Here is a 13,776-nt window from a genome sequence, read left to right as displayed (position 1 = left end):
CCATTATGCATCTAAACTTCTCATATCCTTGCCAACTCTTCTCACCCCCAGCCCCTCCCCGGCACACACTCCTCTCCCACATCCACCAAAACATCCTCTGAATCCTCAGTAACTGCACTCATACTTGCATTTGCTGGACTGCAGGTAATAATTGATGAGCTGGCCTCTCCCTTACTGGGGCATACTCCTTGAAGACAAGGACTGAACTTCATCTATCTTTATATATCTCCTGGCATAGTTTATGGTAGGCACTAAAAATACTGTTAATCCTCTTCCTTCAAAACTTCAAATTTAGGAAGTTTAAGAAATTCTTAATGCAATTTCTTAAACATCAGGAGACATTCAATGAATAACTGGTTCCTTTTTGGTTTGATTTGCTGGTAGAGACCAGATCTTGTGCATTTCTGAAGGTTTTACTTGTTTTCTCATTCTTCCTTTTTTTTTGTTCTTTCTTCTCCCCCATTTTTAGAGAAGGCAGAGAAGCAACAAAGCATATAGAAATATGTGTGTTTAGGCAAAGCGGAATATATAGAGAGAATGCATATACATATATATGTATTGTACTATATATATTTGCTAAATATACCATTTTTGTGTAAAAAAGAAACATTTTCATAATATTTTGTTAAAAGTAGGTCTGTTACTAATATATTGCCTAATATAGTTGGGTTTGGATATGAGAACACAGGTTCTTTCCTATTGGTCCTAACAAAAATTTTCAACAGTAGGAAGTTGTAGCAAGCTATAGATGCCTGGCCTTTGTATCCTTGCTTCAAGTGTCAGAGGTGAAGAAATGCAGGTCATTTGGCATTGTAGTTCTCTGCTTCAGCTGTCACTGAATGATCAAGGATCACAACGGCCTGAGTTTCAGCAAGTCATCTCACCAAGTATCATCAAGGGTTGGAGCCTTTGCTATCATTCATCTTTTAAGTCTAGTGATAGTCTGCAGAGCATCACGAATGAGAATAACCTTTCTTGCTAATTTTTACATACTGCAGCCACCGACAGGTGACTTACCTGTTCCTCTCATCGGACTTCACAGAGAGATGACGGCAGAGGCTAATTAAGGAGACTCAATTGGCATAAAGAGACCACACTCAGGGGCTGGTACTTACTGATGGTTACCAAACCGGTAACAAATTCTACATTCTCATTACTCTTTACTTAAAAACTCACGAACAAGCAAAAGCAGTCAAACTATCTTCTCAATTTACTTAATAAGGATTCTGTGAACATTTAAATGTGGAATTTAAACAGCTCTGTCTCATTCATGGTGGAGTCACAGATCTACAGGTAAAGTAGCTTCTTTCTTCTAGGTACAAAATAATACATAGAAGTAGCTAGAAATGAGAGTTCTCAAAGCTACCAGAGAACATTATGGCAAAAAATTCCCAGACCTCAAAAGGTGAAGGAAGCTGAAAATGATTTCATAAGTCTATTGTCTGCTGTTGTGATTTTTAAAAAATACTATTTTAGATTTCTTTTACTTTTTTCCCTCGTGTATTTTTTAAACCCCTTAGGCTTCATGTTATCTCAGCTCACTACCATCTGTGGCCTGGCAGATGTTTTGACTAAGTAATCATATGTCTTTCCCTACAGAGTGCTGCCCCTGAAGCCTTATCTGCTAGGACCAGCCTTTCACTGCCCTCAGAGGGCCTCCCAGTTGCTTGCTGTATCTGTTTTTGTCCAGAAGAAAGGAACAGAAAGTTAACAAGGTTGATTTTACGCTCTACGAAAGATATTATACTGGCCCTTAATCTACTGTTGAGACTTTTTAAAGTTAAAATTTATTGAGCTCTTTCCATGTTAAATAACATAACTTTAGGAGGCAGATAGCCTTACTATGGCCCATCATACAACAGAATAAGGCAAAGGGGTTAAAAAAAGAAATGCCAAGATCATGTGGTTAGAATGGAGTAGAGCCAGTAGAACCCAGGCAGACTGGCCCCAAAGTCCACACGCCTATCCACTGAACTACTCAATTTCCTTTGAACCTCCAAATCATGTTTTCCCCCTGCTAGATAACTGCTTCTCCCCAGAAACACACTTACATTAGCTCTTTAGCTTAGGAATTAGGAAAATTGAATTCTTGTTCTGCACTTCAACTACGTGGACAGGAAGAGCATTCTAGGTAGGGAAAACGCTTGTGCAAAGGTCTGAAGGCCAGAGGGAAGAAGCAAGAAGGCCAGTCCTAGGAGTGGGGAAAGCACTGCAGTATTTCAGGCTGGGGGAAGGAGGGGATTCGCTGAACCACAATCACAAAGATACTGTACCAATACCACCCTGCCCAGCCAAAAGAACGCAAAGGTGGATTTTCTCCAGGAAGACTGGTTAGGAGGCTACTGAGAAAATTCAGGCAAATGTAATGGCAGCTTGGGCCAGGGTGCGGGTACAGTGTGTACAGGGGGCGGGGCAGGGAGGATGGAGAAAAGGTGTCTTTTGGGGTTGAAATTGCTTTCGATTAGATTATGTGTAGAGGCTTTCACAAAACACTCCAGAAACTACACTTGCAAATAAGTGTTACTGCCTTCTTGGGAGGTTATACATCCATTTTAATGATGTTTCATGGCTCTAAACACTCCTGGAAAGCCTCTTTCAGAATTTCCTTCAGAACCAGTTTACAAGCCAAACCAGAAAAATAGGCTTATTGCTTTCTCCAGAGTCATATTTTATAAATAGCAAAAGCTAAGAAACTACATGTAATATTGTTTAATTGATGTAGGGTTTATAAGAAATTCTTTTATGAATTTGATCTTCCAACATAGCCAGTGAGGTCACTTCCTCTTAAGAAAATGAGCAAATATGTTGTGTGTGTAGGGGGAGCGAAATCTGATTCCTCAGCAAAGAATGAGGATCTATTCTTCCAGCAAGGAGGGAGCCAACTCAGAAAACCCCGAGGCAAAAGAAATTCTTGGATAGTCAGGAAAGGGATTTTTTTTCTTTTTCTTTTTTTTGGGAGGGGGACGCAAACAACGAATAAATCTTAGCAGACTGACAACAAATTTCCCACAGAAAAGAAAAAAAATAAAGTTATATCTATTGGTTTTTAGGAGTGAGAAGCATGCTAAGGTGAGTACAAATTTCAGAACCAAACCTAGGAGTCAAACTCGGATTCTCTAATTAGTTGTGCAGGTTTGGACAGATTCTGAGGCCTGCTTTCCTCATCTGCAAAATGGAGACACGTGTTCCGGGAGTTTTGTGAGGTTTTATTAGTGGAGCCCTGATTTCTAATCCCTCCTCCAATTTCTCTCGCCTCAACACCTTTTCTTGAGCTTCAAGAACAGGACACTGAGGGAGCAGAGGTGAATGGGTGACCCTCCAGGAGCTTTCACGTCTCTCTGGCTTCAGCTTTCTTAGCTCTGCGATGCCAGGACACAGAGAAAAGAATGCCTAGAGACTTTATCAGCCTCTCTGTGGAGAAGGGCTGAGGCCTGCAGCCAGTGCCTTTGGTTCAACAGACATTCCCAGAGCTCCCTGTCATTTAAGGAAAGAAGCAACCCACTGAAATCCCTGAATCTTTTAAAGAAACTGAAACAATCTCCATGCCCAAGAAAAGGAGACTGGGTGAACTGCGAGACATAATACGCAAAGGCACAGTTGTGTGATGGAATCATAACTGAAGAAGAATATTCAATGATATGGGCAGATGTTCATAATATACTAATATTGCCATGAAACAGTATCTAAACTACAGATTCCTATCTTTTTAATAACTGATTTATAGGAAAGAATAGGAGGAAATAAAATTTGTTAAAAATAAATTCTAAGTGGTAGGAATATGCATATTTAAATTTTTAATGTTCTAAGCCTTATACAATAAACATATTTTTTTTTAATTTTTATTTTTTAGGGCCTCACCTGAGGTATTTGGAAGTTCCCATGCTAGGGGTCAAATCAGAACTGGAGCTCTGGTCTACACCACAGCCACAGCAATGCCAGCACAGCTTCTGGCAATGCCGGATCCTTAACCCACTGAGCAAGGCCAGGGATGGAACCTGCATCCTCACAGAGACTACGCTGGGTCCTTAACCCACTGAGCCACAATGGCAACTCCTAATATTTTTAATATAAAGTATAATATATAAATATGATACAGCATTTGAAAAACAATTCCACAGGGAGAAATTATGACTGCTTTGTTCACTACCACAGAAAAGCAAGCATCTAAAGAAATGTGTTTTGGAGTTCCTGTCATGGCGCAGTGGTTAACGAATCCGACTAGGAACCAGAAGGTTGCGGGTTCGATCCCCGCCCTTGCTCAGTGGGTTAACGATCCGGCGTTGCCGTGAGCTGTGGTGTAGGTCACAGACGCGGCTCGGATCCCACGTTGCTGTGGCTCTGGCGTAGGCCGGTGGCTATAGCTCCAATTCGACCCCTAGCCTGGGAACCTCCATATGCCTTGGGAGCGGCCCAAGAAATGGTAAAAAGACAAAAAATAAAAAAATAAAAATAAATAAAGAAAGAAAGAAATGTGTTTTTGCTCTGAGCAGTGGGATAAGGAATCTGTAGGAGAGAAAGTGCCTCTTGGACTTTCTGCCAAGACTCCTCTTTTCCCTTGCTTCACAGAGTTTTCTCCTCCCCTAGAACTCCCTAACATCACCTTGGCTCTTTTCCTGTCCCGGGTGCTCCATGCTGAGACGTGTAGTACTGAAATTTCACCCCTGGTTCCTGTGTTCCCAACCCCAGAGGCTCTGGCCCTACAGTGGGTCTGTACCCTTTTCAGCATTCACATCCCAACAATTACCTTGCTGGGTGGCAGCAAGGTAATGAAGGAAGTTCCTATCCTATAGCTCCTGCTGGAGGCCAGGTCTCCACTAAATAGAGAGCAGGAAATGGGGGGGGGGGGGGGCCACTGGTCCAGACTTTCTTGAGATCTTCAAACAAGAGTATGTGTAAGTAGTTAAAACACTTTACGTGTATCATTACTGTGGTTGTTAAGAATGACTACCATTTACCAAACACTTTCCACGTGCCAGGTACATCCCGCATTATCGCGATTTCACATCGGCCACTTAGGTACTATCCTTACTTCACAGAGAGAGGTACAGGCTGAAGTCAGACAACGTACCTAAGGTTCCCAGTGCAAAGAAGCGGCAGATGTAAGGTGCTTCAGGGATTGCAAAACTGTATCAAAATGACCTCTGTTACTCTTTGCATTACTCTGTGAGATAAGCACGCTATGTTTTAACTTGAGGAATGAAGGGACAGATGGCTTTAAAGTCCCTTCTGGGGTTCTACAATGGCTGATCCCTAAGTGCATTTCCAATTTTAGATTTCAACAGAGTAGCCATGTGCTTAATAGGTCAATGGTGGGAGCCAAACACACACCCCTTACACTAGATTATGGGGAGCAGATCTGACCCTGAAGAAGGTAGGGTATCCACTCTACTGGATAGATACTCGATACTGGCAGCAAACAACCAGATCATGTTAAGACAAGGAGACAGTCCCGTACATGGGATTCAGGACTAACTACTTTTGGAGTTTGCTGGAGGGAAGGAGGGAGCCAAGGCAGAATAGCCTAGGTCCATGGAGGATGTTTTAATGCTTGGTGGACCAGCTCAACCCTACCTGCAAAGGCTAGGGGCTCTGTGTAAATAACTATGAAATTATTTTGGCTCAGGTGTATTCCATCATAAAATTGTATATTGTTCAGGTCCTGAATAAGACAATCTGCTACTAATCTTTAAGGTACTATATGTGCTAATATTGATTTTTTGATAGACTCACATAACAGAAAGAAACATAACATGGCTATAATAACTTTCTGCATTTTCATTTCTTCTTTGGATGAAAGTGGGACCATACCAAAAGTTATCTGAAGTAGTGAGCTGGGACTCACTAAGTTTATTTTCATATCTACACTGTTTGCTATATCAGAAGTAAATTTTCATGGCTGGTCCTACTGGAACTAAATTTTCAAATTAGTTGATTTTTTTTTTTTAAAATATTGCTTTTGTGTGTGTGTGTGTGTGTGTGTGTGTGTGTGTGTTGGATGGGAAGAGGAGGCAGCAGAAGAGGAAGCATTTTCCCAGAATTATGAATTAGCAACTTTGGATCCTTATCCAGGCTGACCCTCAACCAGCTTAGTAATTCTGAATAAATCTCTTAAACTTCAAATTCCTCACCAGTACAATGAGATTCTAAGAGGCAGGTGATGTCTGATATGCTGCTAAAGTTCCATGTGACAAGCTAACATTCCATGGGTATCCTTAAGAACAACAAAACAAAATCCAATTAAGCCTTAAGTCCACAGCAAGTATCCCTAAATAATGCTTAAGACTGACACTTGGGAATGGCTGTCTTCATCCTCCAGAGGACGGATGGTGGCTACTAGTAGGGAGTTTTGAAGTTGTAACTGTAATAGAAGGGCTTTCCCCTCACTTTGTCATCACCTGGTATTGAGAAAAGGAAGAGGAAGCGGGTAAGAGTATAGGATTTGGAAGCCGCACCTCCTCCAGTTCCTCTGACTTGAACTCTAGTTAATCATGTACAAACTGAATTCAGCTAACATTAGATGGTACTTAGCACTTGCTGGCATCTATCAGCCCTTGAATTTGTGTTCTCCCAGAAGTAAGAGTCTGTTCTTTGAGATCATAAGAGGAACTGCTATGCTCTGAGAAGAATAAATGATATATAGAACTAACTACAAACGCTTAGGTCTTAGTGAATTCAGTACATAGTGTGTCACAGAGTTTAAAAAGTGGAAGTTATCTTTTCATATATATGTTTAATTATTCTGAGAACCTGCCTGGTGGTCACATACCTGTGGACTTAGGATGAAATAGGAAAAACTCAAAAGAAGACACTAAACACTACATACGACAGCTTCTAGAAATCAAGACAGGGAATCTCTCTTCTTAATATGTTTGTGGTCAGGCAAACATATCAATCCTTATTATCTTTCTCGCCCAACCAAAAGTTCTTACACGTATGCTTCAAAGCCTTTTGTGGTAGTTCAAGACTGCCTAGAAACATACAGGGCCCCGTGCCAAGCTTCGGGTATTTTCACAGGTTTCTCTTGTTCAGTAAATTGTGGCCTCCAAATATATAATACTCGTTTCACTCACTCCATCCTCCCATCGGTCCTATAAGCTTTTAGTGTATTCCATGTATCCCTTTTCCTCCCCCAACCAAAACAGTGTCAGGGAATTGCCTAAGGGAATCCCTTAGTATGTTTACCGAGAGAGAGAGAGGGCGAGTTACAGCCCATAAGTCGGGCACTTTAAAGGCTTTGCCTTTAACCGCCGTTTAAGGCTTAAAGCCGCCAGGAGAGCAAGAGCTTTTCTGTGAGGAGTGCCCACCTTCATCCCCAGGTTGCAGTTTCCCATGAATAAAGGAAGGCATCACCTCATAACTTCCAAGATTCCACCGGCACGTCTCTAAGTTGGCAGATATTTCCTTTAAGACGCGAAACGCTTCCCAGCACCTCAACTGCGCGAGAGCTCCTGAGGTTTTCATATTGCCAAGGCAACGCTCCCGGCATTTTTACTTCCCCAGGCACAAGCCCGCCTAATAGCGTCAAAGCTAGCTCTTCACTGGCCCGAAAATGTGCTCATCTTCTCAGAAAGCCAATCAGAGCCTCACTTTCTACTCCGGGGATTTGGGAAACGGAAAAGACCTCGACCTGTTCCTGGGGAGTAGGGCGGGTCCATGAATGAGTGACAGCTTGATCTTCCAATAATCAGAGCCCTAAGACCTGCCCCTTCTGGCTCCTGAGCTAGAAAAGAGAGTCGATGCCGGTAGCAGAGATGAGTCCTTGGAGGCACTGGCTGCGAGTAGGTTCTGAGGAGCGGTTGCTACCGGTGGCTTTTTTGCAGGTGAGTGGTTTTGTTTTGGAATATTGCCATTGCGAACGTTTCCATTTCTCAGTGATGTGGTGGTTTATTTTGGCGCGCGGGCCAGTTCCTTTCCCCCGCGGGTTGTCTTTGGTGGGAGTCTGGCACTCGCGCGTCCACCCCTCAGGCTCCGACCCTCACTCATCCCCCAGGTCCTTCTCAGCTGTCTCCTTCTCAGAAGAAGCCTCTCTGAGGGGGTCGTAGATCTGATAGCCGAAAAGAGGATTCCGCCTTGGTAGTGGTATCCTGACGGCAAGAATAAATAGGAGTTGAAGGGAGTGATGAACTCAGTCCCCCTGGCCGTCGGAGGCACCGGGTGGCAGAGCCCCGTCTATAGTAAGGCTCCTGGAAGGGAGCTCGGTGTGTTTTCAGGGCCATGCCACTAAATTTAGGGCGATGGTGGAGCTGGCCCTAAAAGTCCCAGTAGATAGAAAAAACTTGAATGTCATGAAAGGAGAAACTTGAGTATCTGCAATGGTTTCATGGAGGGTTCAAATCTGGAGCTCGATCACAGGTTCTTGGAAGCACCACAAATGAAAAAGTGTGTATTTCTTCTCCTTTCAGAAGGATAGGGGCCCTCTTACTGGAGAAGGACAGCAGAAGTGCATAATGGAAGTAAAGTTCACAGTTAAATTTTGAAGGATAATTGGTTATTAGCTAACTTATTATAACTCTCACTCTCTTCCCACCTCCCTTCCAAATTATGGAAGGTTTCTAGCTTGTCAGTGGTACCAGAATGTTAACTGACCCAGTGCACACTTTTGGGGGAAAAATATCATATCAAGTGCTATCTTTCACCAGCAGCTACTAAGGTTTCTATAATGAAAGCAGAACACATGTCAGTTTGTTTTTTATTGTAAAACTGTGTCCCCCGAGGCCAGGGGACTAGGTTTGATCCATCTTGTATTTTTGTAGCCTCTCACACCCCATAGATGCTATTCAATTGTGGTAGACTTTCAAACAAATGGTGTCATGGAGGAGGCTCCAGTTGGTGGTCAAGACACCTGGGTTTTAGTCTTGGAGCTATTTGTGTGATCTTAAACAAATTCTTTCAATTCTCTGGCTCTTAACTTTTGCATCTTTAAAAAGTAGATGTTGCATTAGATTATTTCCGAGGTCTGTGCCTGTGTTCAAAGTCTGTTTTAAGCTCAAGATCCTTAGACATTTTCCACCACAAGTACATCAGCAAAATCTTATAGCCGTAAATTCCTAACCAATCTGTTAGCAAATAAAAGTTCCCAGCTACGATATGTTCTTTTGTGTCCATATTTAAACCAAACCATGCGGATCATTGTAAATTTCACCATTATCCAGAACGACCATTGTACTGAAGTATAATGTGGCAATAAATGTTCTCCTTTATTCCATCACTCGGAGGCAACTAATGCTGGTGTTTGGGTAGATCTTTCAGTCTCTCTTCCTCTTTTGCCTTCTACAGTTGGTTGAGATTAAGTGGCACATTTCATTTTAAGTAATGACATCTAAATTCAGCCATGCCTTCATTTTGGCGTGTCTGGTGCCTAGAGAACAGAGAACACACCAGCATTTGAACTGGTAGTTCACTTGAACATCCTTGGGATGAAATCCAGTGTGAAGGGATATTTATATGGAAATAGGACTAAAAATGTCCCTTAATGTCTCTTTAACTGAAAATTGGCCACAAATATGGAAAAAAAGCATAGTTTATAGAAGGTAAACCTTAGCCATTTCACTAAAGCATTTGGATTATAGGATATCACTTAGTATCTGGTATGCTTCTAGGATTGTATCTTACCATCCACACCTCTGCCCTGAAACCCCCAACATTTGATTGCATTCATCCTTCCATTACTTAATTTAACGTTTTCTTCTTACCCTCACCCTCGTTGTATTTTACTCCCAGCTTTTGCTTCTGCTTGTACCAACAGCAAAGCAGGAGCACTCTCAAGGGCCCCAAGTCTGTGTTAGTCTTCATGTGTTAGTCAGTCTGCTCCATTCAACACAGAATACCTCTCAGTCTTTGGTAGAACGCTTCACCATCGTCTCATTTAGTCTTCCCTGTAACCCCTTGAGAACCATAATTTCATCATCCTCATCTTTATGGATAAGGACTCTGAGGTCCTGCAGATGATTTAAATAACTTGATGTAATAGTGAGAAGATGACACTGTCAATAAGTAGCAGAGCTGTTAATATCCAGGTTTCCTGATGTCACACTTTTGGGATTCAGTGGGAGTAGTTTGTGTTGCCAAAAGCTACTAGGGGAATAAGTAAGCAGATAGGAAGGAGTCATGGCCATCAGTGATGCCATGCAGGCTGGAAAGAGCCACATGCCCCAGGCACATACATGTCTCATTACACATGTATGTTTCTTTCCTGTGACTAAGGGTCTACCTGCTCTGATTTACATTTGGAACAAGTGGTCAGTAAGGGCTATTAGTAGCTGTAAATTTGGCGAATGGCAGGGTAATAGTGTCTGGAAAACACCTGTAAGTAGAGACATTTGCACCTGGTAAAGAAGTGTTCTTATAATGCAAATATAGATGGAAAAGTTACCCTAAAACTTTAAGTGATAGATGATGGAACAGCACGTGCTTTTAGATACAGTCATGTTTGAACTTTCCCTATTGAGATGGATTTGGGGAAAGGCATATTTTAAGACGGAGGAACTGAGCTCCAGATTTCATTTCCCTGAAGAACTGTTCCTTTTTAATTTATCAGAAAGCTGATTAAATCTCTCACTTCTATTCTCAAATCTAGCCAGCCCACCTTCTAGAAAGTTAGACTCCTAGTGCAGTGGGGGTTGAGGGTTGTTCAAAACTATGCAGTGAGAACCAAGGAAAATATCCAAGTGGTCTAGAGTAGCATTTGAGTATTTAATATTTAAGGGTGAACTTTGGATGAAAGCACCTCTGCCCTGTATCCTTTATTTTATATTACTTCAACATTATTATCACGATCACATTTCTTACTCAAGTTTTGGAGATGGAAAACAAACTAAGTTTTTAGGCTGATCTTTATCCAATAATTTTCCCCACCTGTTGCTGTGCCAGAGTATTAGAGTATGAGACATTATTACTTTTCAAGCACCTGAGGAAAGGAGAAAGCCGTATTCCGGGAACATTGGTTTAGGAGACAATGGGCCTCAGTTTATGGTGGGCGAGAGAGAGGGATGTGAAATTACATGGTTTAATGAGGACCAGGAGTAGGAGGCCGTGGCAAGATTGTTAGCTGCATTTGTTGAAATTACCTAGAGAGTCTGAAAATACTGTAGAAGTTACCTCAGTAAATGCAATGGCCTGCATATGCACCAGCCTCATACTACCTACCTGCTCTCTCCATCCATCCATCCCTACCTTGCCAAAAAGATGCTGATCTTCAAAATAATTCAATTTTATGGTGGCATTTATGGAAAGAATATTTTTTGCCCTGTTGCCAGTTTAGATGGGAAAAATGTGTGTGTGTGTGTGTGTGTGTGTGTGTGTACGTACTTCAAAAGGTCTTTGAAAATACAAGTCACCTGCAAATTTTTTTTTCTTTGACTCACCTGTTTGCTTCTTTTTTGCCAAGGTGGTTGCATAGCATCTATTCCTTAGCAAGTATACATTCACCTGAAGTATGAAGTACTGTGGCAGTTTATAAAGATGTTTAATAAAAATAAAACATGTCGACATGAAGAATATATTTTTGAAGTTGGTTAACGAAATGATTAATTTTTCCCTACTGTTCTGTCTTGAACCCATTGTTAAATAATTCAATTAAGCAAAATAACTCAGACTGATTTAAATGTACTAAGTATTGTCTTTTGTGAGGGATAAAAAAAATTATGACTGGGATTCCATTATTCAAGGTACTTGCAGTTCTAGCCAAGGATAAAATCAGGTGATTTAATAATGTTGGGATTATCCCATGGCAGGATGCTTAAAGGTTCAAAATGCTGAAGGGATTAGTAGGTGTGAGTAGATTTTAGACATCCCAGCTAGGCCGGAGATTGGCAGACTAAGGCCTTCTGGCCCATTACCTGTTTCTGTTCAGCCCACAAGCTATGAATGGTTTTTACATTTTTTAATGGTTGAAACACATCGAGGAATAGCAGTATTTCATGTGCATGAAAATTATGTGAAATTCTAACTTATTTCCCCATCTGTAAAGTTTTATCAGAACACAGCTTTATTCATTCATCTATATGTCGTTTATGGCTGCTTTCAGCTACAATGGCAGAATGGAGTAATTGTAACAGAGGCCATAAAGCCCCACGGCCTAAAAATCTTACTATCTGGCTTTTTTTTTTTGTCTTTTTGTTGTTGTTGTTGTTGGTATTTCTTGGGCCGCTCTCGCGGCATATGGAGGTTCCCAGGCTAGGGGTCGAATCGGAGCTGTAGCCGCCGGCCTACACTGCGCCACGACGGGAACTCCCTATCTGGCCTTTTATAGAAAAAGCTAAGCTGGAGCGTGTTTCAGATTCATTTCCTTCATCCCATTTCAACGGCCATTATCCTGGTCCAAGTCTTCGTTAGGTGTGACCAGAATGGTTACAAAAGCCTCACATGTATTTAAGCCCCTGGTTTTCCCATCTCTTACTTCTAAGTGCTGCCTCATCTTCCTAAAATACACATTATTAAGTCTTTAATGATGTCCCAACACTTACAGAAGAACCTATAGTCTTTGGCCCAAGGCCCTTTTGGGGCCACTCTTCAGTCTTATCTTTCTAGACTCTTCTCCTCCTACTTCCTTGTTATACCCTGTGTTTAGTTTAGGGTGATCATATAATTTTCCCAATAGAAGCTTCATGTGTGAAAGGGGCCCTATAATAATTATGCTGGGAAAACAGGCCTAAAAAGTTGTTCTAGGCAGACCAGTTTGAATGGCTCACCATTCTCCATAAACACCCTTTCCTTGGCCTCTCCTCACTGTTCCCTTAGGCTGGAATTACTGTTTTCTATAAATCTAAGTCTTAAACATCTTTTCAGATCCGGCTTTCATAGAGCGGTGTCCGTAAAGCATTATCAAAACAAATTCTCCTTTTCCATCTCCCTTATAAATGGAGAGCCTTCTCGTGGTGCGGATTACTTTCTGCTTTAGTGATGCACGCATGTCACCTCTCCCCCATTAGCCCCTTGGAGTCGTCATTCATGTTGGGTTCTGTGTTCCTCATGGGCTCAGCACTATGCCATGTTCACATGGGGTCTGCCACACGTGTTTGAAGAATGAGTTAATTAACCAGACTGGGCAGCCTGATGAGTATGTGGGGCTGTCAATGCATAAATCATCCATTTTAATGTAATTAAAGTAGTGAGAAAAGTTGGGTTTCCAAGGACTGAGGACAGAGCCTTGGGTCCTCATGCGGCAGTGGAGCGGAATGGTTCAAGGCATATGTATAGGCTTTGGGGGTCCAGCCTGCCTGAGCTTGAACTCTAGCTCTGCCAGTTCCGATCTTTGTCATCTTGGGCAAGTTAACCTCTCCTCCTAGGTTTTTGTGTCTGTAAAACAGGAGTACTCAGAGTAACTTCTCCATAGAATTGTGGTTGAGGATTCAGATAGTCCCACGCACATGGTGAGCCCTCTGCGAATGGGAGTTGCCATGGTGTCATACGTAGTTTTCGTCATCATGGTACCATTGCTGGTGGGTGGAAAATAGAAACTCAACACCAGTAACAATAGAAGAGCTGGGAGAAATGCAGCACTGAAATCTTAGGAGAATTCTTTTCCCTTGATGGACGTAGCTTGACCAGAGGGGGTCAAAGCAGTGTGAGTCCTGAGTGAGAATGATCTCCCCTCCGTCAGAAACGACTAATCAGCCATCTTTTGCAAGACCATTTCAGTAGAGTGGGCAAGGTGTCAACTGTCAGAGGACTAAAACCGTGATGGCCAGAAGGAAGGGAAAACAGCAAAGAAAGAGGGCAAGAGGAGGTGCAGGGTCATGTACAAGATAGGTTTGTTTAGTAAATTTTTCTTTTGAG

The 13,776-nt window shown here is 42.0% G+C and overlaps 1 protein-coding gene and 1 long non-coding RNA gene across 6 annotated transcripts in view; one reads left to right on the top strand and one right to left on the bottom strand.

The window, feature by feature from the left end:
- The window catches only part of LOC125117799 (uncharacterized), a 129,200-nt gene extending 121,702 nt beyond the window's left edge, over positions 1-7,498 (bottom strand). For all 5 annotated transcript variants that reach the window (XR_007132724.1, XR_007132727.1, XR_007132725.1 and 2 more), the window contains exon 1: positions 7,351-7,498. This is a non-coding gene — a long non-coding RNA (uncharacterized LOC125117799). The remainder of the gene's footprint in view (positions 1-7,350) is intronic.
- A 204-nt stretch (positions 7,499-7,702) lies between these two features.
- Positions 7,703-13,776, top strand: part of BPGM (bisphosphoglycerate mutase) — a 37,385-nt gene continuing 31,311 nt past the window's right edge. Inside the window, exon 1 of the mRNA XM_047763521.1 lies at positions 7,703-7,820. The gene's annotated coding sequence lies outside the window, so the exon portion shown is untranslated. The remainder of the gene's footprint in view (positions 7,821-13,776) is intronic.

Source organism: Phacochoerus africanus, chromosome 16 (genome assembly GCF_016906955.1).
Source record: "Phacochoerus africanus isolate WHEZ1 chromosome 16, ROS_Pafr_v1, whole genome shotgun sequence".
Lineage (NCBI taxonomy): Eukaryota > Metazoa > Chordata > Mammalia > Artiodactyla > Suidae > Phacochoerus > Phacochoerus africanus.
The sequence above is the reverse complement of the archived record's forward strand: the minus strand, read 5'-3'. Positions and strand labels throughout refer to the sequence as shown.